Genomic DNA, 26201 nt, shown 5'->3' on the forward strand with positions numbered 1-26201 from the left:
ATAGAACTTTGAATAGATTACTATAACATTTATATATGTTACACATAAAGGTATTTGCATTTTGTACCTTTAAATACATCTTAGGAATTGTGTGACATTGGCAATTTGTGAGTACAGTTTTCCAGAGTTTTTTTTTACATTGCTGTTACAATGTTTTTTTCTCTGGTTTTTAACCTGACCTCACAAATTGCCAATGTCATACCGTTCAGGATGTGAACAGATAAGGAGTGTCATTCACATGAACTATCTGGACCTGTTAGCAGTATTCATGGAAATTTGGGCTTAGGAGTCACTGGTAAAGGGGAAGTGCAGAAAACGCTGCTGCAGTCTCCTACATTCGGTGCTAAGTCCCTCTCTGGAGGCGACGAGATTCTCACTTTGACACTTTTTACTCATGCTGTACTACAGTTGATATTATTATTATTGTTATTATGATCATTATTGCTAACTAAGCTACAAACCTAGTTGGAAAAGCAGGATGCAATAAGCCCAAGGGCTCTATCAGGGACAAATAGCCCAGTAAGGAAAGGAAATAAACAAACTACAAGTGAAGTGATAAACAAATAACATATTTTAAGAACAGTAACAGCATTAAGATAGATCGTTCGTAAATAAACAATAAAAAGAGACATGTCAGCCTGTTTAGCATAAAAACATTGGCTACAAGTTCTACCAATTTAAATACCCAATTAGAAAGATCATTCAACAACTTGGTCACAGCTGGAATAAAACTTCTAGAATACTATGAAGTATTGAGCCTCATTAGAGAGGGCCTGACTATTAGAATTAGCTGCATACCTAGTATTATGAGCCGGATAGTACTGTCCGGGAAGATCTGAATGCAAAGGATGGTCAGAATTTGGAAGTGTATTTATTTCTTTGACAATTGGTTCATAGTGCAAAGGTTGCAATAATGTTAGATAGATCATGAACAGTGGCATAATGGAAACATGGATGGAGAGTCTATGTAGGATAGTATAAAAAATCCTTTAAAATTCAAATGAGATTTCTGTGTAGGGGGTTCCGAGTGTGTCTTCCTAGAATGACGATGTATCATTGCTTACTGCCCTAAGTAGGGTGTAAAGGGTTATCTTGGGGAATGGATTTCGAAATCTGTAGGTGCTGTACAAAATTCTTCATTATTGGATTTGTAATTTCAAAGTATGATGTTCTCTTGTATGCAGTAGTGTGTTGAACAATGGGACTGTTTCTGTAGTGCTGTTTTGAACAAAGTTCTTATATACTCTAATCAGTTTGCCAGTTAGCCTGATAAAGTATTATGATTTTGTTTTCAATGTAAGAGTGCTCCCTTTTAGATTCAGCTTCGAAAGTGGGACATTGTTCCCTTTGGATAATTTGCCTAGAAGGGCTACTTAACTTTTAAAAATGTCATCACTGAAAGGACTTATGCTTAAAAAGGCCATTCATTTTAATGTTTTACTCCATAAAAATGAATTATCTTCGAAAGTACGCTTTCCTTTCTTCAGGGAGATTTAGTGTCGGCTAATTGCTGTACCACACAATAGCAACTTAGTTTCTGTCTAACCCAGTGATAAAGTATCAATTTAAAGTTGGTTTGTATTTATGAAACTCTAGATGTTTTATGAATTAGATCACTTTTGTTTTTTCAAGCTTGATTATATATAGTAATTCACTTTTGTATTATCTTTGGACAGAGAGGAGTTTAATCTCTTATTTTATTTGATAGATTTGTATCGTAAAAGATTAAGGAAATTTTTCAGTCTTGTTCCAAATGTTAAGTTTAGATTTTAATGACCTTAACATTCTTTAAGTATTGAAGATGTTCTTATAATAATCTTAGGACTTCACAAGAATGTTTAATAGCTAACGCTTATTTTGTAAAGCGTGAATATATTTTCTGTATAATTGTAATTCATATTTTTTAATTAGATAGCCTTGGCCACTACTGCAGTATGATACAATTTAGTTTGTGTCAGAATAGATGTAAAATCTTGTACTAACTGTGATTTAAATACTGTTTAAAAGAACTCTTTTCGAAAAGTTTTGTTAAACTTCTTTTGACATAAGTCTGGTTATGAGATTCTTCCTAATACAGTTGAGGAAGTACTATTGAGATCAAGGCAGGGTTGAGTTGTTAGTACTTAACCCTTTTACCCCCAAAGGACGTACTGGTACGTTTCACAAAAGCCATCCCTTTACCCCCATGGACGTACCGGTACGTCCTTGCAAAAAAATGCTATAAAAATTATTTTTTTCATATTTTTTATCATTTTTTGAAAAAATTCAGGCATTTACCAAGAGAATAAGACCAACCTGACCTCTCTATGACAAAAATTAAGGCTGTTAGAGCAATTTAAAAAAAAATATATACTGCAAAATGTGATGGGAAAAAAATAACCCCTGGGGGTTAAGGGTTGGAAATTTGCAAATAGCCTGGGGGTTAAAGGGTTAAAGATTAAGTATTTTTATTTTTATTTTTAAAAGTTTGAGTGCATTTGTGATGCATTAGGTTAATAATTTTGGGATTTATTCAGGTAGGTTGGTTGCATATAAGTTTGGAATTCCCGAACAAATATTTACAACCATTGATATTATGGTGGTTAGAAATAAACAAAATAATTTGTAAGTTAGAAGTGATTATAGGTAAATCTATTTTTGAGAGTTTATAAGGGATTTTAAGCCCAGTTCTTTTAGCGAGATGCAGGTAATGAGATCAAAAGAAATCCAACTTTGTTTTCTAAGTAGATACTGTATAGTGAGTCAAACCTTAGATAGATTGACAGTATCCAGTCGAGGAGATGATAAAGCAGGTTATGTAATTAAGAAGGCATTACAGTATAACAATATTTAATCCTAGTTTTAAAAAGGTTTTTTAACTTGATATCTGTCCTGAAATGTAGGCAAGATAACAATGTATTGATAGCTGAATTATTGTATTCTTTCCATATTTTTGTGCTGGACTAAGAATTATAAATTAAGATTCCTCATATATCCAGACCTATGTCAAAACGAAGTCCATCTTATAATGTTGAAACATAAGTGTATTGTGTAACCTTGTAACAATACTGTATTCTTTAATGTCTTTCAGATGTATAAACTGTTCCGAAAGACAAGAAATAAAGGCCTTTAGGCCCATCAACAGGGGCTGAGCTCATAGAAGAGAGCTGGCCCTGCTTCCTTGCCACCAGAAGCCGTATACAGAAGCTACAACAGTCCCTGTCTCCTGTGATGAGTTTGGTGACATGATTCTCAATGGTGAGGCTTGAAATTTTATGACAACTTCTTGTTTACTGGAAGCAGTGTGTCACTGGGTTATTATCTTCCAGGAGGTTAAAGTTTACTAAATGGGTATCTTGAACATTTGATATTTTAGTCTAGGAATATGAAACTGCTGTCATAATTTTTTCATCTTATTGAGGGAGTTACTGTATGCCACAGAACCAAAAATAGCCTGTCACTAGAGTTCTTGAGAAAAATCCTGATTCACTGTAGCTTAATGAATAATCAGATTTTTTAAAGTTCCAATCAGTTTTCGTTTAGAATCATGACTAAAGAACAAATGAATTTAAAGTTTTTGAGTTCTTAAAGTGATCCAAGATGACTTTGGACCCTACAGTTTGATGTTCCAATTGAACATAGATTTGCCATTCAAAATGATTCCTAATTCCATTATAGCTGATGGAAGATTTCTGTACCTGGAGTATTGTTCCAAACATGAGTGCAGTGGTTAGATGATTTTACTGTGGATTTTTTACAGGCAATTCAGTTTTGTATAACGTAATTCTTATAGTAACTGTATTACTTGATAAGTCAATTTTATAGAAATAGAATCCTCAGAAAGCTTAGAAAGAGTCGTAGATCTTCCACAGGCTTTGAAAGTTCAAAATTTGTAAAACCGAATACTTTCTGCTGTGTTGGATGCATAATTTGCCAAAATTTCATTAATTTTAAATATGATATTTTCTGGTAATTGTCTGCCCCTGTATTTATGATTACATCTTAGATTATATGGGAATATATCTCTATATCTTATATATCAATTAATTTGATTTGAAGAAGAACAATATAGCGTAAACTTAATTAGGCTTTAGAAGCTGGGAGTGTTAGATTTTTTTTTGTGTGAGGTTAGTGGTAAAGTAAATTGTAATTAAATCTTTTCATCTTAATAATCATTAAATGTCACAGAATGTGAATGCAGTCATTCATTGTTGGGCTTTTTTAGTTTACATTTGTAACTTGTCCCATGATGGACTTGGAAGAGTTTCAGTATTTTTCTTTATATTTGCGATGCCAATAGATTTTTAAAAAGGGGACCGGCATCACCTTTTACATGTTCCAAGATTAGATGCGTTTTATGTTTTTCAAATGCTTCATTAACCGAGGAGAAGTGCAACATGCACATCGCTGTGTCATTTTTTCCCCAAATTTGGTGCGGTAACCTATCATTATTTAAATATTTACATATTTTGTTATTTCCTGTACCAAAAGGTAGAGCTAATGGCCTTGTCAGATTCTTGTGCCAAAGTGATGGTATTGAGTAGAACAAGTTTAGAGAGTTGAACATTGCCCTAATATATTGCCAACTATGTCATGCATACTGAATATGGTGTGGTCATTAATACATACTGTATTGAGTTATTTTGTTAACAGGAGTTGATTTGGATGTGTCTCTCGTTCATAATTTTAGGCTTGAATCACAGGCAGAAGGCATAGCTTCTTTTTAATTTTGGTCTTCCATATTCTTTGGCTTTAGGTGGTCCTGTCTGGCTCTACTTCAGTATTGGTCGAAGTGCACACTTATATTTGAAGCTTAGATCTGTTAAGCTATCATTTTATGTAGATTTTGTTACACCCGATCTATTAAGATTGACAATTGCTTTTCTTGATTAAGCGCTGGTGTTTTTGGAAAATCTACTGTTCCTTTGTTGTGCTACCTTGGGTCCTCTCGGCGACCACTGAGGTAGTGGCAGTAGGTGAGTCAGCATATGAAGCTTCATTTGTGGTAGAAAACGGCTATGGTACCCTAGCAGTACCAACCAAACTCGGCTGAGTGCCTCCTCGGGGAAAGAGGAATAATGAGAAAAAAATCCTCTATTGTTCCTATTTTGTGTTGGCTACCTTCTAAAATTAATTCAAGTGACATGGTAGATAGTTAGACTTTGGAGTCCTGAAAGGTCAATATTTTTTAACAAAAACTGTTCAAACTGTTATCCTGAAACATGTTAGATAATCTCATTGTTTCTTACGCTATTTTATTGTAAATCTTTGTAATCGTTTTACACATTTCAGCTGATTTCTAAGCTGAGAAAGTTGATGGTTAACAGACTTTCATAAGTGCTAAATGTGTCAAACAAAGATTAGTTTCATACTCTTACTTTCTCATATTTCACATAAAAAATTATGTACATGAAAATCATAAAAACTCATTGTTTTATTAAAAAAAGAATGTACTGTATAGAGAGTTTGTCAAAACTGAAAGCTTGATGCTGAAAGTTTTTATTTAGGAATATTGCATGAAACTTGATGATGGATATTCATTACTTTCTTGTTATCCTGGGATGCACACTTACAGTAATAGGTTTTACCTGGATTTTCATGTTTGAAAACTATTGTATTTTAAAATGAAGTCCAGTTTTGATGAACATTATTGCAAAAAACGTCTTTAGAATATTTCTATGAAATAGCAATACTGTATCAATATTCAGGAATCGTAAATGTTCGGACTAAGGTTTGAGACCCGCTGAAGCTGGGGGGGGAGCCTATAGGTCTACCTACTGAGTCATCAGCAGCAATTAGGTAGCCCTCACTGGTCCTAGCTTGGGTAGAGAGGGGCCTTAGCTGATGACCATATGTATACGTTGTCAGTTTCAAGGCCATTGTTACTGTCCCTTGCCTCTGCCGTTTATGAGCAATCTTTAAACTTGCAGAAGTCATCTGTCATCTTTGTTACAAAAACTACAGTAATATCTTGTTTTGACTACAGATTTCCTCTCCATCATAAGCTGTTCAAAAGTCTTTGATCGAGAAGTTTAAGATTTCTACTTTATTTGAGAGATTTTAGATGTTATATAGTACTTCAACTAATGTACAGTACATATCAGGAGATAGTTTGCAGTAGGGAAGAGTACTGAATAATTTGCCTCTTCCTTTTAAAGATTATCAGATCTTGAGACAATTTTCTTTTTGAAATGTAAGGAATTTTGTTGAGTTTTGTTTTTATTCTACAAGACTTTTCCGGATGAAGCTTTTTCATATTGGCTATAGCTTAATGGTAAAGGATGTCAGTACATCTAAGGTTTCAGTTAAGCTGAGACACATTGAAAGCTCAGTACTGAATGACATTGGAGAAGTTACTGTACACATTTTAGAGTTATATTATTTGCTGAAAGTCTCTAGTTGTAGACTGCTAAGTTTATTTCTCCATTGAGATCTTTTAGATAACTGCTTTGGGAAATACTTTATAGTTTAGATTTTCACATTGAATCTGAGTTCTGCCATGGAAATTCTAATTAATCAATTTAACTGTTCAGAAGCTCATTTGAAGCCATGCTGTCTTTGGTGATCCAGAAATATTCTGTATTTTTCTTTTTGGATGACAGATATAAAAAATACTCATCTTTGTCAATCCTTTTCCAACGTTATACTCAAGCAATTGAATTCATTCTAGATTTTTTTCCCAGTCTGAAGATGTTTCGAGAGTACTCTCTCCCTGGCTCGAAGGATTTAATTAGTGCTTGTCCAAAATCTATTCCACTCAGGTCTTGTGTGATATGTTGGTTTTTTCTGATGGATTTAAATACGGCCAAAATTTAGCTTCATTTGCACAAAAAACTTGTAGATTAACTTTTCCCTGTTCCAAAGGTTGGTTTGATGCTTGGTTTTTATAAATCTATTATAGATTTCATTCTGTCTTCCCAAAGGAATATGTATGCTCGTTGCAATTTTAAGTCTGATTCAAGTATCTTCTCCTGAGGATCTAAAAGATTCAGTTTTCCCAAGAACGACATACGTCTACATGGAAGAAGCTAAATGCATCCTGTTTGCTCTCTAATGAAAACAGCTTCTGTGAGGATGATGCTTGGTCTAGGTATCATGGTATTTGGAAGCTCTTCTTTAATTGTTCATTTCAAATGCTTTGATAGATTCGATAGCTGATTTTGATGTATATTTTTCTTTATACGTTGCTCTTTCTGTCGGTATTTGTTTTGAGTACTACTCTCTGTAGATGCATGCCTAAATATGGGGCCACATTTGTTATAGTGAGGATATTCTCCTGAGACCTTACAGTTTTTCCCAAGATCTTACTGTTTTAGAGACTTGGTGAAAAAGAGTTCTTTATTGTTGCTCTTTTTGTAATTATTTTCATATTTCCTTGGGAGGAAGTTTCTCCATCTAAGAAAGGAAAGAAATTATCTCTTCTATTTTGTTCAGTATCTTGATGAAAAGAATATTGCTTTCAGTGCAACTCAGGATGCAACATAGCACAAAGGCAATTGATTACTGTACTTTCAGCATTTTATTTTATTAGCTTGTCTTGAGATATGTGGACTTTCATCTTCAGCTATCAGTAAGAGGCGGTAGTCATTTTCATTGTCTGGTTTGCAACATTTTCCTTGTGCCATCATTTTAAGGAATGAATTCAGATCCACTGTGCTTGTATAGAATTATACCTGTATCAATGCTTTTATGAACAGCTATTGATACAGTTAGTTTTGATCCATAGTTCTCTTTTGAGTTTTATAGCTCTGGGCATAGCTGACTTATGTGCACAAGGAGGCTGTTAATTATTTGCTTGGTTCATTGTCTTGTATCCTCTGTACTTCATATTGCTGTCTATGGATATCATTAGATCTGCCCTTTTGTTGATCTGAATTAGTGTAGCACTGTCCACTTCTTTGATTGTTGATGCCACTAGTTATTTTCAGATCCTGGTCATTCTTATTTTTACTAAAACACTATTTGTTCAAGGAATTTACATTAGCATTTCTGCTGTACTTAGTGTACAACTGTCATTTGCTATTTTGAAATCTTTTATTGCTTTGGAAATAAAGGCCGTTTTGCTAGTAATTGAGATGGACTTTGATGTCTTTTGACAGCTGGCATATTGTGAAGTTTAGGAAATTTCTCCTCAAGCAGTTAGTACTTTTATACTTCTGTTAATTTAGAGGGAAATACATTGAAATCACCAGCTTCATTGTACACACCAATGCTCAGTGGTGGAGAATTTATAACGGCATGTTTCGTATTCTAGAAAGAACAAACAAAAATTATATTTGTAACTAAACACCAAAGGTATATAATAAAAATTTCTCTCTCAATCCTTGTTAGAAGTGTAAGATGGTGTAGAATATTGTCCTTGTCACTGTGCGCTTTGTTTTGGATCACAGCTGTGATAAGGTGGAACTTTGAGGTCTGGAGGAAGTAGTGTTCTGCACTCTATGACATACTTATTGTTTCCAAGTTCAACAAGCTTTTTTTCAAGAAAGCTATTTACTGCTAACTCACTTGGAATGTCCCTTCTTATGGGATGTAGTCCAAGGATTTACCCTTCTCTAAATGATCGCAATTTTGCTTTTCTATCATTACAAGTCTTAGATTTGAATTTGGATTTGTAATACCCAATTAAGGTTGACTATGATGTTAGTCCCTGCTCAGTTGAGGTCAGGATTTCTTAAGTGTTGGAATCCCATTGTACTTTCATTTTCTTGGTGTTGATTGTCTAAATCCAAAGTACAAGTCATTTTATGTTGTGTTTAGTTGGGTTTTGGATACATTGTGATTAGCTCTATTTGCCTCGTGTGGGTTGTTTAATCATTGTCATTGTAGGAAAATGATTAACAATGATCCAAACAATTGCTTTTGGCTCAGCTCCCATTCAAGAAGTTGTTGGACTGTTGCCTCTAAGGAAGAAGGAAAAACAAACGTCAGGAAAGAGGCTAGTGCTGGAAACTTTAGCAGCAGTTGATCCCTAATATATTGATAATGCCATCTGTTCTCTTTATTTCTTTGAGGAAGAAACTTATTGTTTCCTTAGAGTAAAGTACTCTAGTTCAGCTGTATGTTGAGCTGATCTAGTGGTCATAGAAATTTGCATTGTTCATGAGTTTCCAGTTGAGTAGCTTGTGCATTTCAGTACAATGTTTCTTAGATAGAAAATTGCCTGGATGAGTTTCGTAAACTTCTCAGTCTTCCAGTTGAATATCCCGGGTCTCACGCTTATTAACAAGTGATAAACTTGCTTCGTCCTCTCGTGATTCTCACGACGTTCTCCTCTTAGCTTTGCTCTTTATTTTGCTTCTAAGAAAGCTCCTTTATGGGTACTCAAGTATTGTGTTTCTCACAGAGCAGTGAAATGCATTTGATATCTATTTTTGCTCTGACAGTAATTCCAAAGTACTAAATGTTCTGTGAGGTATCACATCAGTATGATACCGTTTCAGGAATTTCAGTTTGAGTACCCTTTCTTAGGTTTTGTTGACACAGAATGAGCTCAGGTTAGCCTAGTACATTTAACCTCAAGTTAAGAAAGATATTTGTATTATAACCTAAGCATCTTTATCATCTCTTTTGTATGAATGACATGGCCTCCAATGGGGAAATGAGAGTAGCTATATTTTCCCTTTAGTTTGCTTGAGAGGAAATTGCTGAGGATGTCTCTTTTTGTTGCACAGCTTAAAAAGAAATCTGTTCTTGATTATTCTGGCAATATTTTTTCACATCAATGTCTTGGTTTTTTCTTTTGGTTGTTGGGATTTTATCCATAAGTTTTATCTAATTGTGACAAGTCTAGAAAAAAATTGGTCTCATTTCCATGAGTTTACTCAAATCATAAAGATTCTTGTTTGTTGGAGCAACTTGAGTCTGCTTTTCAAAATTGATGGTGCATCAGGGTTTGCTTTCAACAGAGTCTAGGTTATTGAAATCCCTCGAAATGAAGACAGCAATCATGTTATAAGACAAATTAAGGCCAAACATTTATTAGAGACAGCCATTTGCTCAAGAGACCACAATTTAGAAGGGCACATTTCAACCTTATTTTTATCTTTTGGTTTACAGAATATGCAGGAAATAACTTGAATATGTAAAAACATTTAGATTTAATGTAAAGGTCAGGCAGTCACCCTCCAAGGAAAGTACTGACAGATGCATTTTGGTATTTAGGGTTTACCTTAGTACCAATGCCATGTCTTTCAGTGCCCCCTCGAAGGGTGCGCTGCCTGTGCTAACTCGTCGGTGTAGGGGAATGCGACGTCAGTCCGATCTGGCACATAGCCGGCTGGGGTGAAGCCGGGGTGTCGGGGTAGTACCCTGCATTTGATGTCATCCCCTTTTCCGGAGTCTTTTTTGCATTTGAGAAACATCGCACGAATTTTAACCTTGGTCGTGTATTTGGTCTTGCTGCTTTCTATAAAGCTTTTTCATCCAAGTATATTGGACTGTACTTGAAATGAGGACTCCTGTCCTCAGTGGTGACTTGAGACGCTAAAGTGAACTATAAATGTCTGAACTTTAATGATAATTCGTTCATGTTCACGGGTTTAAATGGGGATACTTTAGTCTTTTAGTCTTCTGTTTCTTTTCATTTAATAAATGATGGCATTGATAAGTTCATACTTTAATGTCAGTTGTAACGTAAGATACAAGTTTAAATATTAAAGTTTCTTTTGGAGTTTTAAATGTTACATTACCAACAACTTGAGTTTAATTAAGATAACACCTGAAATTGTTCTTATTCGGACCAAATTAAAGATATATATCCACTTGAAAAGTAGTAGAGAAACACTTTGATATAATCCAGATAATCTTAAATCCAGAGAGACATTTGCCAGACATTAAATGTTGTGTTTAAAGATTAATTTGTACTTTGACAAATGTTGCTTTTATGCAGTTTAACATATTTTGGTTATTAAAATATTGTTGCTCTCAAAGATGTGTGGAAGAGTTACGGCTAATATTTCTGCTTTCTGAAGGTTCTAGTTTTGTAAACTGGACTTAGATTCTAGGCTATGCAGTATATTATACGGTTAGGATATGTTAACGAAACTGAATTGCCTATGAAGTGTCTAATAAAGAGTTAACTATCAGGTCCATGGTAACATTATCTAAGTACTGTACTGATTTTTAGAACATCACTCTCCAGGTATAGTTAAGCAGGATTCCCTTTGATTGGCAAAGTTATTCAAATGGTATATGAAACTGTAATGTCAAAGATGTTCTTAGATCACTGCAAGGAATTAAAAACCTTACTTCTATTTGTTGCTTCAGATAAGTCATGATTTTGAATAGCAAGACTAAATGGAACTTTAAAAACTGATAATTGAGTTACAAAATTCAGAATTTTCCTCAAGATTCTGTGTTCAGAGATATTTTTGGTACTGTGGTATACTGAAACACTTGGAATTCCTTCTAAGTATTCTCTCAACAAGATAAAAAATTGTCCGCAGCAGCAGTTTCTAGTTATGATATTCCTGGACTTTAATTATCATTTGTTACAAATGATACCCATTTCCTTAAATTTTAACCAACTGGGAAATGTCCCAGTGATAGTCTGCTTCCAGTAAACAAGGAGTTGTCATACAATTTCAACTTCTCCATTCGGAGGAATGAGACAATGTCACCGTACTCGTCACAGGAGACGTTACGGGACTGTTCGGCTTCTATATAAGGTTCTCTGGTATGCTGGGAAGCAGGTAGAGCCAGCAAATGCAACTTCTATGAGGTCAGCCCCTTATTTGGGGGGGACACTAATATGTCCGGAAAAAAAAAAATTAAAAAAATTTATTTTTTTATTTTGTTATAATTTACCTTTGTATTTTTATGGGGGAAATAAAAGTTTCTTTTTCTAAATTTTTCCTTTATTTACCTTTGTATTTTTATGGGGGAAATAAAAGTTTCTTTTTCTAAATTTTTCCTTTATTATTTTCCTTAATTTTTTTATACATAGAAATAGGAGATTTTTTAAAGTTCATTTTCACAATATAAGCATAAGGATTTTTTTACATAGTACAATTTTACATAAATTTCATGATATATGTATTGTGCATTTCTATTTTAATTGCCAACATTTTTGTGTTAATAGATTTATACTTAACTTTATTGGTTAAATGACTGACTTACAGTAATAACTGCATTGGTTAGAAGGTATCTCAGTTTGCATTTTAATTTCCAAGTTTTTACATTTCAGTACAAGAATAATTTGCATCGCTGTAAACTTATGTAATAGTCCAGCAAATTTAGCAATTGTGGTCAAAGTTTTGGATGTGAAATGGTTTTTGCACAACTGACTCGAGAGATCTAGTCAATGACCCACAAAGACGACCATAAGAATCCTTGGGATTCATAAGTATATTTATGTGACTTTGACAAGCTCTCTCCAGTCAACTGTGAAAAAAAATCCTTTTACATCTAAAACTTTGACCACAATTGCTAAATTTTGTGGTCTAATAACTCAAATGCATGATACATAGTGTACAGTGATACAAATTATTCTTGTAATGAAATGTAAACACTTGGAAATTAAAATGCAAACTGAGATACCTTCTAACCAATGCAGTTATTACCATAAGTCAGATATTTGACCAAAAAAGTTAAGTATAAATCTATTAACACAAAAGTTTTAGCAATTAAAATAGAAAAAAAATTAGTCTAAGAGCATTTACACAAATATTTCACTGGATTTTATCTTGATAGAAATCTCTTTTGACTTTGGCAATATTTAAAATTGAAGAAACAATCAATCTAAAGAAATTTTACAATAAATATTTTACTGGATTTTAAACTGATTGAGATTGGTTCTGACTTTGGCAAGAGATTTGGCACCCTTTAAAAGTGGATAAACATAATTAGTCTAAAGAAATTTTACATAAATATTTATATGACAAAGAAAAGGGGGCAATAAAGATGGATAAATATATCTGTTAGGCATTTGGTGAAAACAAAGACATTTGAAGACTCTCTCTTACATGTACACTCCCTAACTTACTTATAGTGTTTCCATAGTTAATAAACACTATGACAAGAAAATTCGTATGATACCCCATTGTTCGTACAACATGATCATTATACTAAATTTCATTTAACCTTTACCATAAATTCCTTCTCTGATTGACAGGGATTTTGACATAGGGAAAATCTATTTCTAGGCGAAGGACCTGCGTTGCTCTGTGAAATGCTCCTTATAGCACCATTTCTAAGGTATAAATGCTGCTAAATATACCAGAGAAAAAAAGTTGCATGGAATGCCAGGAATATACCCAGCTCGCTCACCCTAATAGGGTGTCGGTATAGTAACTGGAGCGTGTTAAAGCCCCTATCAGAGGTCCCTTACCAATTAGTCTTCTCCTTCCTCAACATCTCCCGTAATTACGAGGTGCCGTTCTACATCCGACTACTGCCCGCTATTACCACTCCCACCCACGCGCCTCCCATCATTCCATTCTTAACACCGTGATATCCAGACGCGTTCTGTGTTCGTAGCCTCTTTTTTACCGTGTTGTGAAGATGTCTGAACTTTTGGAGACTCCTACTCCCAGGTTAAGTATTGCAATTATCTGTTTTGATTAATTCGAGGTAGCGACAGCTTCAGACATCAAATTTAACTTTAAAATCTGAAATACAAAATAAAATACCATAAAAGATATGTCAACTTTGTAGTGGCTGGGAAATAAATTTATGTAAAAAAAAAAGAAGGCTTTGCCAAACTATATTTGTTCAATTAATCATTTCTTTAGACATTAGCATGTTGAATACAAATATATATCTACTTCCCATAAAAAAATTACAATCAAAAACATATAAACAAGGTTTTTCAATTCACTAACTTCAGATTTGAATGGTAATTTCAGTTTGCGCTTGAAAAGCACTGAAGATTCAAGTAAACTTTTAAAAATCTAAACTTGTCTTAAGGATGTGAATTGATTCTCTATCAAAGCAAGATTGGGAATAAGCTAAATGAAAGTAGAACATCTCAAAATCATAACCTCTCTACTATCATAACTACTGTACATAAACAGATTACATATTGACATTACTCAGCAAATTGTACTAATTAATCAGTAAAACTTAGCAAATATGACTATTTACTTAAGAGGTACAGCAAATTAGATGACAATTCAAGAGAAACATATGCAATAATATTTCTAGTAATTTCTCAGGTAAACAATTACAGAAAAGAAAAATAAAGTAACTGTTATGGTAACTTCACAAATTTCTCAAAACAAGGAGAGAACTTGAAAAGTTTAAATAATTCTTGTATTTTACTAAACTTTTCATTTAAACAAGTTTGAAGTACTACAATTCTGCAACTTTAGACCAAGGTAACAATTAAAATGATTCAATGATAGACAATTTCAAAAGGAAACTGGAAATTGGGAGCCAAAAACATTAAGGAACTGGTCCCACACAATAAAAAAAAGACCCATTCCATGTTTACAAAGTCTATCAACATTTTTAGCCACAAGGAGGTGGCAGAGACTAGCCGCTTAAAATGACACAGGATAGACATCAGTGGTGTGAAAACGCAACCCTATACATCTTTTGGGCTAAAACAGAAACTGGACGGCTATTTACAAAGACCCGAAAGGGATTATGATGAAAGTAAGAAAACATAGAAACAGTGAGACCAAAAATAGCGATGCTATGCAGAGCCTTCAGAACAATCTAATCCGATAAGCATAAGGCAAAGGGTGAAAGGTCCTCTCTCTACACGATACCCTCTTAAGATTAAGATTAAAAATTGAGGGAAACTTTATATAAATCTCTTGAATGACAGAAGATTGAGAAACAAGGCGAAATCTTTTAAGATTTGACAGTAGCGAGAAATAGGGCACCAGTTTCATGTGGGATTGTGATGGGTACATTTTAAGGCAAACTTTAAAAACAAGTTTCATGACTGAGTGGCACCAAAAATAATAATGCTATGCCATTATAATTCCAAAAGAATATTCTTACTGTACCTAGTATAAAGGGCACCAGAGAATTAATGCTGAAATCTGCAAGATTGTCCCAACCTGTAAATTGACACGTCAGCAAAGGACCCTGCATGGAGGGCATGATTTAAATGGAAACAAGAATACTAAACCAACAGACGGGATTTAATATAGTGGCCTTTCAGTGAAATTAGGATATACAGTATAAGCAAAAGCAACAACAAAAAGTCAACGAAAAATATAAATCAGGGAATTTGCAATAAAATATCTAGTAATACAGTATTACAAGGTAAACGTCAGACAGAACCAAGTAGAAATGAAAAGTGATGAGCAGCTAATGATTACAAATTTAAGGTAATTTGTATTTTTCCTAACCAAATAAAACCCGACACTCTTAATAGTAGCATGACAATCAGCGCAGCTGAACAGCTGTTAAACTTTAACGAGGTAAACATAGCCGCTCATTGGGTGGAAGGTGAGGCAGCTCAGCCTTAACTTTGACCTTTGGCCGAGGTGCCTGCGAGGTGTTTGAGGAGGGCTGTGCAACTTGAAGGTGTAACAAACCATCAATTTTTAATGGGAGATTTATCCTGAAGGGGAAGTTCTGAAGACCAAAACTGACGTGGCAAACCGACCCGGATACTCCGGACTGTGTGTGCCTTCACTCTCGAGGGTCCAGTGCCTTGCACCTCCAAAGAGTGGTAGGAACGTCTGATAGTTTTGAAAAGCCAGAAGGAAAAAAGAGTTTTTGGAGATCATTCTCTTAAGCTTTGATTCGGAGCTATGAAATATTCTCTTTTGATTTAACATCTCAAAACGCCCTCACAGAACCGTAGCAGATCGTTTCGATTGCTAGAATCCCGTATTGACAGGTCATCTGTCCTCACCACAAACTGTGGGACATAGAGAGAAAGTAACCTTCCAACGTTCAGTGCATACGAGTGCTGTGTAATTATCAGACTTGCTTTGGCAAGGCTAACACATTCAGGTATCCCCACCATAAATACATAAATACTTTCTGGTACGAGGTCCAAACTACACAGTAAGTATTCACAGCAAAAAAACCTAGTATGGTGTCCTTGACTAGTAGTTTTTCTGATCATGGCAATACACAAACCCTTTCACCACATTCAAGTATCCCCATGATTCAGAGGTGTGATTACCTCCTTGAATGTCCATCAGTGCCGATACTACCACAGCCACAAGAGTTAGGATGGGGCAAAAGGTTACTTAAAATCAGCCCACACATCAGGTATTAATAAGAAACTGACGAGTTGATACTATAACACTACTGCTGAAACATAGCTTCTACACCAATTATTGGGAGACAACCACTACAAGGCTAAGAGTGCAGGTGTCTAGGATCTTGTATGCACCATTTATCAAATAAGAAAGGTAGTTTTCCTCTTCCAAGTTCCTGCTAAAAGTACCTACGATATCCAATGGTTTTAGTGAAAATCTTTGCGGCAAGACCACGGATATTATGAGCCCTTGGAGAAGAGCTCCAAAGGGATAGAGGCCTCACAATAGTCTTTTGTAATCAAAGAGAAACTATTTTTAGTTACTCTTTTTCTTTTACCCATTGTTGACAAATAAGTTGGAGACACTGGGTTCGACAAGGTTCAGTCTTTATCAAATAGAGATAGACTGCCCTAAAAGGGCATAGTAGTAATTCAGTCCCTTCTCGAGTGATGAAAGTCAGATCAGTTGACACAAAGAGGTGGAGTTTGGATCTTGCAGGAAGCTATAGTAGCAGCAAGCCCATGAATATTGTGAGCCCTGGGAGGGGGTTAGGTAACCCGAGGGTTTGAAGGCTCTCCAAACAGCCTCTCTCTCCATATCTTCCGAGTGGTTATTGCATAACGCTAAGGTTGAGCAAAGACCAAGAATGTCATGGGCTTTTACCAAAGATATAAACTCTCATAATCACATCCCCGTGACCAGAAGGAGATTATGATCTTGGACACGCCTTTCTTGTTTTGAATTGCGCTAACAAACAAAGATATGGAAGGACAGGTGGCAGGGAGCATTCTCTTAAGGTATAAGTAAACTGCCCTTACAGGAAAAAGTAAACTGTGCAAATCATCAGTTACCTCCTTAAATGACAGTACTGTAGAGGAGTGAAATCTGGTATCATAATTAGAAAGAGTTTGGATCTTGGCTACAAATTCTGTAACATAAGTAAATGACAGATCTTTCCACCCTCTAGAGTGTGAAAAAAATAAGATAGGTCACGTAGTTTGCTCACTCTTTTTGATAAGGCTATAGCTAAAAGGAAGACTGTCTTTAGTAGTAGGTCTCGATCTGAAGCCTTGTTGAGGGGAGTAAGAGGTGCCATTATGGTACGAAGCCATAGTTGCTGCATTACCACGTATATATGCCTCGGGAGGGGCCCCATCAGATGCTTCTCTCAAAGATAACCATGCGCTCATAAACATCAAGAATAGTGGTCTAGAATGATGCAGTGTTCTGTAGATGACACCAGTGACAGGGATCTCAGTTACTTCGGAGTCAGTCTCGGAGTCCCTTTTTCAGAGGTGGTAGGTAAACTTTAACTGTGGAGATACAGTATTTATAAAGGAGCGACATGGAACTTCATTAAGTGCACTTATCACAGCAGAATTGGCCAATCTGGAAGCTTCCTTTGAACTTCTGCAGTTAGATCTATAAAGTTAAGGTACCACTCTACCTGAAGCTGTTCTTACCAGTAGGTCTGGTGGCATTCAGATCTTTTTAGGACCTGATAGATTATTCAGGACTGGGGTCTTAAAACATCAATCCCCTCCCAGGAAAGATGGCCAGCATCTGGAACAGAACTAGAGAATAATGTGCTGCTAATTTTAGATCCAAAAAATCTTCAAATCTATTTATAATAGAGGAACCGCAAATGATGGGTTTCTCAGAACTGAACGATTCAAAGACAAAACAGAAGCAATTATCATCCTAGTTGACTGGTTGTCTATTACTCCTATCACACTTATTTCACTGGGATGCAGAAGGCTGAGAGGAGAATGACATTCACATTGACTATTAGCAAAGGGGGCGTAACAGTCTCTCCTTGCTTGTAAATATACTTCTCTGAAGTCATGCTGTCTTTCATCAACACTACTGAGGGACTACTGATGGTTGCAGTAAAGTAGGGCAACGCTAGATAAGCTACTTTTGGTTCTAGATAATTATTATTACTTGATAAGCTACAACCCTAGTTGGAAAAGCAGGATGCTATAAGCCCAGAGGCAACAACAGGGAAAATAGCCTGATGAGGAAAGGAAACAAGGAAAAATAAAATATTTTAAGAACAGGAACAACTTGCCACTCTGTGGTAGTCACAAGGACACTTGCTCCTTCCAAAGGCAGGCACCAGATTTAGTGTGAAACGAGGAAAATGACGGGTATGCCTCCCCTGTACACTTCCTCTTAAAACTCTGCAATTATCTGGGATTAGGTTTAAAATTGCCTGAAGCTACTTTAACTGATATACAGTATGGACAACCATAGCAAGAGTTATGTTAGTATTTCCATTTCTAGATAGGCCTGAAAGGACAAAGGTCATCATTATCATTACTATTATTACTCACTTAGCTACAACCCTAGTTGGAAAATCAGGATGCTATGGGCCCAAGGGCTACAACAGTGAAAATTAGCCCAGTGAGGAAAGGAAATAAACAGACAAGAAACTATAAAAGAGAGACTTATATCATCATGTTCAACATTAAAAAATTCACTGCACGCTTGAACTTTTTAAATTCCACTAATTCAAATAGCTAAGGAAGAAAATTCTAGTATACTGTGTAGTGTTGAGCTTCATGATAGAGAAAGCATGACTATTAGAATTAACTGCATACCTAGTTTTAAAAGAGGATGGTACTGTCCAGGAAGATGTGAATGCATAGTGTAGCAAAAATTATGAAAAATTTTATGCAACATGCATAGGCTAACGAACTAACTGAACAACACTGGAAGAGATTAATTTTTACACCAGAAATAAGACATTCAAATAGACCTCAAGTTCCTGTCCAAAAAGTTGAAATGAGATTCAGCAGCTCAGGAGATCAATACTAAAACAAGACAGAATGAAAGAATTAAAACACTTCTTCAGAATATGTTGATCACCAAAAATCTTGAGAATTTCTTAATACACCAACATTTTGTACAATTGAAGAAGAGAAAGACCGAATGTGTTTCTCAAAAGTAAATTTGCTATCAAGAATCACACCTAAAATTTAAAAGTTATACACAGATAAAGAAACACAATTACAGAGCGACTGTCCTCGCCCTACTTACAATCATTTTGAGTTTTGTTAGGGTTCAACTTCATGCCCATAATTTGCACCATGCACTAATTTTAGCTAAATCTTTATTATGGTAAACTCCAATAAGGATGGATTTGAAAGAGAAAGGCCAGAAGTTTCAGCAGAGGAAGACACAAAAGGGGAGGAATCCGACACCTATCTGATTTTTCCCAAATCAAACAAAATTCACAAGTTGAGATAAAGAAGCATTGCTTACCATGACAGGTGCCAGAAGGACCTTCCTTCGAGATTGAGGCAAGTTCTCATATTCACTTGAGAAACACTCAAAATCCCAAATGCACTGAAAGCAAAGAAAGAGCACAAGGCACAAAATGAAGCATAGCATGGACTACATCGAAGCAGCGTCTGATTGGAACGGCGACCCTGATACAGTCTCTAGATGCTACGACTTAAGAGGCAGTAAATGCTGATGTTGAATGACTAAGTCATTCACTAGATGTGCCCTGTGTTATGACAGCTCCTCCAGTTCAATAGGTAGGAGTTAGCGTTTCCATATGCACATAGACCTTCCCCTGCCAAGAGGGGGTGGGTAGACTTGATGACCTGATCAACCTTAGAATTTTCTTTAGCTGAAAATTGCTTTATCAAGACCATCATGGTGTATATAGTGATTAGAGAGTGGTACTCCTAACATATAACATGCACTTGGGGGGCTCATAAAGAAACCACTCCCAATCACCTGAGCATGGAGAGGTTCTCCATAGCCAACACCATGGCAGATAAAGATGCATATCCTCATAAAACCTAATGCTTCACCTGGATCTAAATATTTACGAATCTGATAATCATAAATGATGAACGATCTGGGTCTAGGCCCCTGGTTCCTATTGAGAAATTAACTTGAAACTCTTCCTTTTATTATTATTATTATTATTATTACTATCCAAGCTACAACCCTAGTTGGAAAAGCAAGATGCTATAAACCCAGGGGCTCCAACAGGGAAAAATAGCCCAGCGAGGAAAGGAAATAAGGAAATAAATAAATGAAGAGAACAAATTAACAATAAATCATTCTAAAAACAGTAACAACGTCAAAACAGACATGTCATATATAAACTATTAACAGCATCAAAAACAAATATGTCATAAATAAACTATAAAAAGACTCATGTCAACTGGTCAACAAAAAAGCATTTGCTCCAACTTTGAACTTTTGAAGATCTACTGATTCAACCACCCGATTAGGAAGATCATTCCACAACTTGGTAACAGCTGGAATAAAACTTCTAGAGTACTGCGTAGTATTGAGCCTCGTGATGGAGAAGGCCTGGCTATTAGAATTAACTGCCTGCCTAGTATTACGAACAGGATAGAATTGTCTTGCCATTCATGGCAAGAGACTGACTCGTAAGCAGACGATAGGGAAGGAAATTGGTCATGTTACGTTCTGGTGAAAAAGATTCATAATATGACTGAAGAAAAAAAGGAATAATGAAAATTGGATCTTTGCAATATAACATTATTTCTGGAAAAAGTGGCATTTTACCCCAACTTTCCACTTGAAAAATATTCCTATTCACAATATGGCTAAAAAGAAAGAACTAAATCCTAGTCATTTAAGTGATACCTGGTCACAATAAGAGGCAGGAGGATAACTCTTAGAGTAAGAGATACAGTTTTGCACTCCTTTTTCTTACTAGATATTAATGTAATGTTCTAACCTCTAAAAACTGGAAATTTTATATAATTTCATCTTTCCTAGCTATACAACACAGTGTCATTTAAAAGAGGTAACTACTAATGATGCTTTCTATGACTTGCCAATCAAAACTTTGGTTGATTGCATCCTGCTTCATTCCTGGGTAAACACAGCGGATGTGCAAGGAGCAAGAGGACACTTGGTCACAATGTCTATTCATAACACTCACCTGGTCAAAGACTTACAGGGCAGTTGAGGCAGGACCCTTGGTAAATGACTCGGGTTTGTATAGCTACGAAAAATACGAATTGTTTAAAATTTGTAGTTTACTCCTACGCAGATACAAACTTTTGAGTCATTTATATGGAGTTTTCCTTAGGAGGAAGGTCTCCATAAAGTTAAGAGGTATAACCCTTCCTCTCTCGAAAACCTAATTACCATGAGTAATAACAAAAGATCGACGCAAATCGTTAGAGGGCAGTGTAGCCGGCTTGTAAAAAGGCAAAGCCAAACTTCCAATTCTCCTCAGGAGTGAAGTATCCATGAAGTTGAGTGTTCTACCCTTCCCTGATACAATTAATGTAAATAATAGTAAGCAATCAAAGAGAACTGTCAAGAGAACAGAGTATCCGGCTCACAACGAGGCAAGGCTGCTCGTTCAAATCCAAAATGGGAATCTTTGCCAGGGGTAAAGTGGTATGAACATCAAGTAATACATAATAAAAGAACCATTTTTTAGTATATCATTAAATATTGAAGGAAAGAGGTGAAAACCCAAAGCAGGCTTCGAGTCCAATCAAGATCATCATCTGCCTTGAAATTCTTTAGCAAATAATGACGAGAACAATTAGGCTTGAGGCTAGAACCAGCACATGTCCCATGAGAACTGACAGTTAGGTAATTTGTTGTGTGACTATCATAATACCTATCAAGAGGGTGTCCAAAGGCTTGAATGTGCCACCTTTAAGGTAATTGTCCGAAGATGGGTTTTCCCTTCCATTCACCAGCTTGAGGACATGTACTACAGAGTGGTTTTGCGGAACGCTGAGGTTGCGGCAAGCCTACACATATTGTGTTCGAAGCCCTAACGACGCTTCCCAAGGATGTATAAACTATTATGATAGTTTCTCTTAATCAGAGACGGTGTTTCTGAACACATTCTTTGGACTGGTCAAAACTCGAACAAAATGGTTTTTGGGTCTAGTATTACCAAGTAGTTTTGCAGAACGCTAAGGTTACGGCAAACCCATATAAATAGTGTGCTTAGGGGAGGTCCCTAGCGACACTTCCCTAAGCATGCATAGATTCTTCTGATAGTCTTTATTACTTCTCGAGAGAACGTGTCGCTAACTAATTTCTTCTGGAGTGGCCAGAGCTCATGAACAAAGAGGGAGTGATATGTCCCAGCTATTTGTTCTATAAGAAAAACTAACACTGCTCTACGGGACAGAAAAATTAGTTGTTCGTGGGATTGGGAACCTCTTTGAGAGATGCTACTGTGAAAGAGGGAACCTGAGATCTTTTCCCACCAGAGTTTGGATTTGTTCATAGAACCAGAAACAGGAAAGGTGGCAGATCCACTGATAACATGACGTTAGTTCTTCCGGGGGAGGAGAGTTCTAATTGCCTCAAACAAGGCCTACTCCAAGTTCTAGAACTAGATCTGTTTCAAAACTCCCAAAGTGTCCTTAATCAAGGAGTAGTCTTGGAAGGCTCCCCACTCTAGTATAATCCCTAGTAAGAGTTCTATTTGACCTGAACAGTCTTTGTTCTTGACTAACTATTTCTAAGGAAGACTACCGTTAGATTCATATGTTACACGTCAAGTAAACCCACTGCAACTAGTCTAAGAGTGATTCCTTACAGAACTCTTTTAACGATCCGGTCGTCTTCTCGAGTTTATCTTGAGAAGTTTCAGACCTGATGACGGTTTCTTACATTTAAGAAGTTGTGGTGTCCATCTGATTTCGTTGGATCTCCTGGTCTTATATTCCTGAGTCAAGGGGGGAGGAGGACGGGGGAAGAGGACGGGGGAAGAGGACGGGGGAGGAGGACGTCAGCCATTACCAAAGTATTCGTTGAGAACGTTGGGTGACAAGAAATCCGGCAAAATTAAAAGATTCAAGACAGGAAAACATTGAAGGGGAAGCTTAATTAGGAGGTATGGAGGACATAACTCTACTAGTCATACCTGGTTCATACTCGGAGATAGTTATGACCGCTCCTACTCGGTGATGACCCGACTCCACAGGGGGAATAACTGGTTTAGGCCTCTCCGTAAATATCTATGCCAGGCTTCCTGACAGGAGTAAATGCGTATCTTATGGCTCTAAAAGTCCTTATCTATAAGCGACTTCTTAGCTTTTCCGAAGAAGCTACCTAGCCTCGGAAGGGAGTACCGAAGTCATGTTTAACAGATGGATGGGAAAGACAGGAGGTCAACTTACGACTTCACAGTTGAGCTTTTATTCTTGATACAACATGGTCCCCCAAGGATATGGGAAGCCAAGGTTCCTCTGATAAAGGAGGGGTTCTGTGTGCTCATAGTCTTCCGAGGCTAAAACAAAAACCCTCATCGAGGATACTCTCGAATATAGCCAAGACAGCTTCTCAGGATGGGTAAATATTTTCCCAGAGAAACAAGGTTTCGTCATCTAAATTCTATTTTTGGGGATGATCTTTCTTTATGAAAACAGGAAAGTTTCCGGTTTATGGTCAGACATCTGACCGTCACCACGTGGGCTGGCTCCATTCCATATTCTAGAGAATTAAAGGGCCCATACTTCCATAACCTAATTTTCCTATCATGATCTTGAGTCAAACTATGTTTGAGACAGTAGTCTTCTTCTCAGAAGGTAGTATCTTAAGAGATTTTCCTTCAGGTAGCCTTGGTAAGGGCTTGCAGTTAGTACCTCACCAGAGCTTTGGGTAACCAACAGCCTGAAACCAACTTTTCTCTATTCCCAACTACAAAATAAAAAAGAAATGGGATAAATCCATACAAAATCCTACCTCCTACTGTGAGGCTCAGTGAAATGGAAACTTGAACCAGGTTCTTCCCTTGCCCGCAGCTGGTATTAGAATACTCTTGAGGAAGTGGATGTCAAACACCGGAGGCCAGAGATGTCCTCCTCAACACAGTTAGTGGAGACGTATCTAGTCTAACCATGGGAGTAAAGGAAAGAAAAAGGGGAGACCTATATCCTGAACATGCTATATCAAGGTTCAGAGACTGGTCCTCGACCAATTTTACAATCTCCTACCGCACTTTAACATCCACTCCCTACCTAAGGTAAGCCCGGGAACGCACATATTACTAGTAGGAGCCATTGAACCTGCTGCCTTTACCTTCCAGTGGTCTGAGTAGTTTGAACTACTGGATATGACTGTATCTTACACAATTCTCTCTGTGGGAGCTGAGAGGGTGGCATACCAGTTCTTGTATCTCTTCCTTCCAAGGTAGTTTGTTCCCATCTTGCTATCTTTACTATTGCCGAGTACCTCTGCCTGGGAGAGCAGAAAGGGGGAATCCACCAAATCAGACTTATAACTCTCCAGGGGGCAGCTGTTCCAAGCCTCTGGCCAAGATTACATCACACCTTTTTAAGACAGTTCCCCCATAGAGGGACGGCCTGAAGTGAAAGGATTTCTTGGGGTTTTGACCCTGCTCATGACAAATCTTCTAATTGACATAGGACATAACGATCCTTTTGATTTTCCGTAGTCGCATCACAGGATACAGTATTGCTCTAGACCAATGGTCAAGCCATGAACAGGTATGGATCGCAAACATTGCTGCTAATTCTATGTTCACCATTTCAGTGCTTGAAGAAACGGAGGAGAATGTAGTTACGTCCTTTATCTACGCAGATGAAACTAGGCTAGTAAAGTTCACTTGGAACAGTAATGGGCTCTGAAAGACCGCAGATGGTGCAAATAAATTTCTCTGCTCAAACAGGGCAAGAGGTAGTAATCCTGGGACATGTTGGCTTCAAGAATTCTCAGAGGCCGAGAGCTGCATGTTAAACAGGGTTACTCTCTCTAGTTTGCCTGAAGAGATTTAGTCCGTACTTGAATTCAGGATTCCGTGAAGGGGAATCCCCTGAGCAGACAATCATTCATATCCACGGGGGTCACAGTTTGGGCCACCACCTAGACCTTTTAGGAAGGATATCTCAACTTTGATGTGTTAGAGAAAAGTTCTCATGCCTAAAACCAACACATGATCTGACCTTGCGGGGAATACCCTGGGATTAGTTGTACGCTTGTCTTGCACCTGAAGAAAATCCTTCATGTGCAGAAAAGTTGGCGCCCGTGATGACGTCATCCCACACTGAGATGGCGAGGCGTAAGGCTTTATCTGGCTGAACAATGTTCCAGCCTGAATTCTGACAAGCGTCAGTTTCCGTAATTATCCTATTCAACTTCCCTACTCTAGTAGTTAAGGAAGAAGGTAAGTGAAAAGGAATGCATAGTTTGGGAAGCTTTGGGGTTTGGACGCAGCTGATGCGGTCCGACCACCGGTTGAGATATGACTGCTAAGAGAGCTATTGAATCCTTAGACTGGAGAGACAGTAATACATTGGATCCCTCTCCTTGGTTCCAGTCCATTTCTATTTTTGCCTACACATACATTGAACAGTCTAGCTTATTCTTTACACAATCTTGTCTTTCCTCATAAACCTGACAACACTGAGATTACCAAAATTCTTCTTTGCTCAAGGGGCTAATTACTGTACTGTAATTGTTCAGTGGCTACTTTCATCTTGGTAAGGGTAGAAGAGAAACTTTAGCAATGGTAAGCAGCTCTTCTAGAAGGTCACTCCAAAATCAAACCATTGTTCTCTAGTATTGAGTAGTGCCATAGCCTCTGTACCAAGGTCTTACTCTTGGGTTACAGTTCTCTTGTTTGAGGGTACACTCAAGCACACTATTCTACCTTTTTTTTTTAATGGTGTGATGGGCAGGCTTAATAGAAGGGCCATGGATGCCTGGTGGTTTACCAAGAGGTTGTCTTTTACTCATCAGTTTCTTTTTCTTTTCAAGACCATCCTTATTATCTTCCCGTTAGTTGAAGTGGCTATCCTGGAGGGTATTTAGCCTTGCATGGTGTATCGGCTCCTCTATGTTGACCAGTTTTTCTGATACTTTTTTTAAATTCTATGGGTTTGATCAATTTCTTTATTTATAATTCTGTACATATTGTTTTCGTTATCATTCTTGTTAATTTAGTTTTCAAGTATGATGTATCTTATTTTATTACCATTAATTCTTATGCTGTCTGGAGACATTGAGCGAAATCCGGGACCAGTATGTCTTGAATTTCGTCAATGTCATCTG

General features: G+C 36.8%; 1 long non-coding RNA gene across 1 annotated transcript in view; it reads right to left on the bottom strand.

The window, feature by feature from the left end:
- Positions 1 to 12194: 12194 nt before the first annotated feature.
- LOC137637249 (uncharacterized) overlaps positions 12195 to 26201 on the bottom strand; it is a 29792-nt gene continuing 15785 nt past the window's right edge. Inside the window, exon 4 of the long non-coding RNA XR_011043495.1 lies at positions 12195 to 13589. This is a non-coding gene — a long non-coding RNA (uncharacterized lncRNA). The remainder of the gene's footprint in view (positions 13590 to 26201) is intronic.

The sequence above is a fragment of the Palaemon carinicauda genome, unplaced genomic scaffold, assembly GCF_036898095.1.
Source record: "Palaemon carinicauda isolate YSFRI2023 unplaced genomic scaffold, ASM3689809v2 scaffold600, whole genome shotgun sequence".
Taxonomy (NCBI): Eukaryota; Metazoa; Arthropoda; class Malacostraca; order Decapoda; family Palaemonidae; genus Palaemon; species Palaemon carinicauda.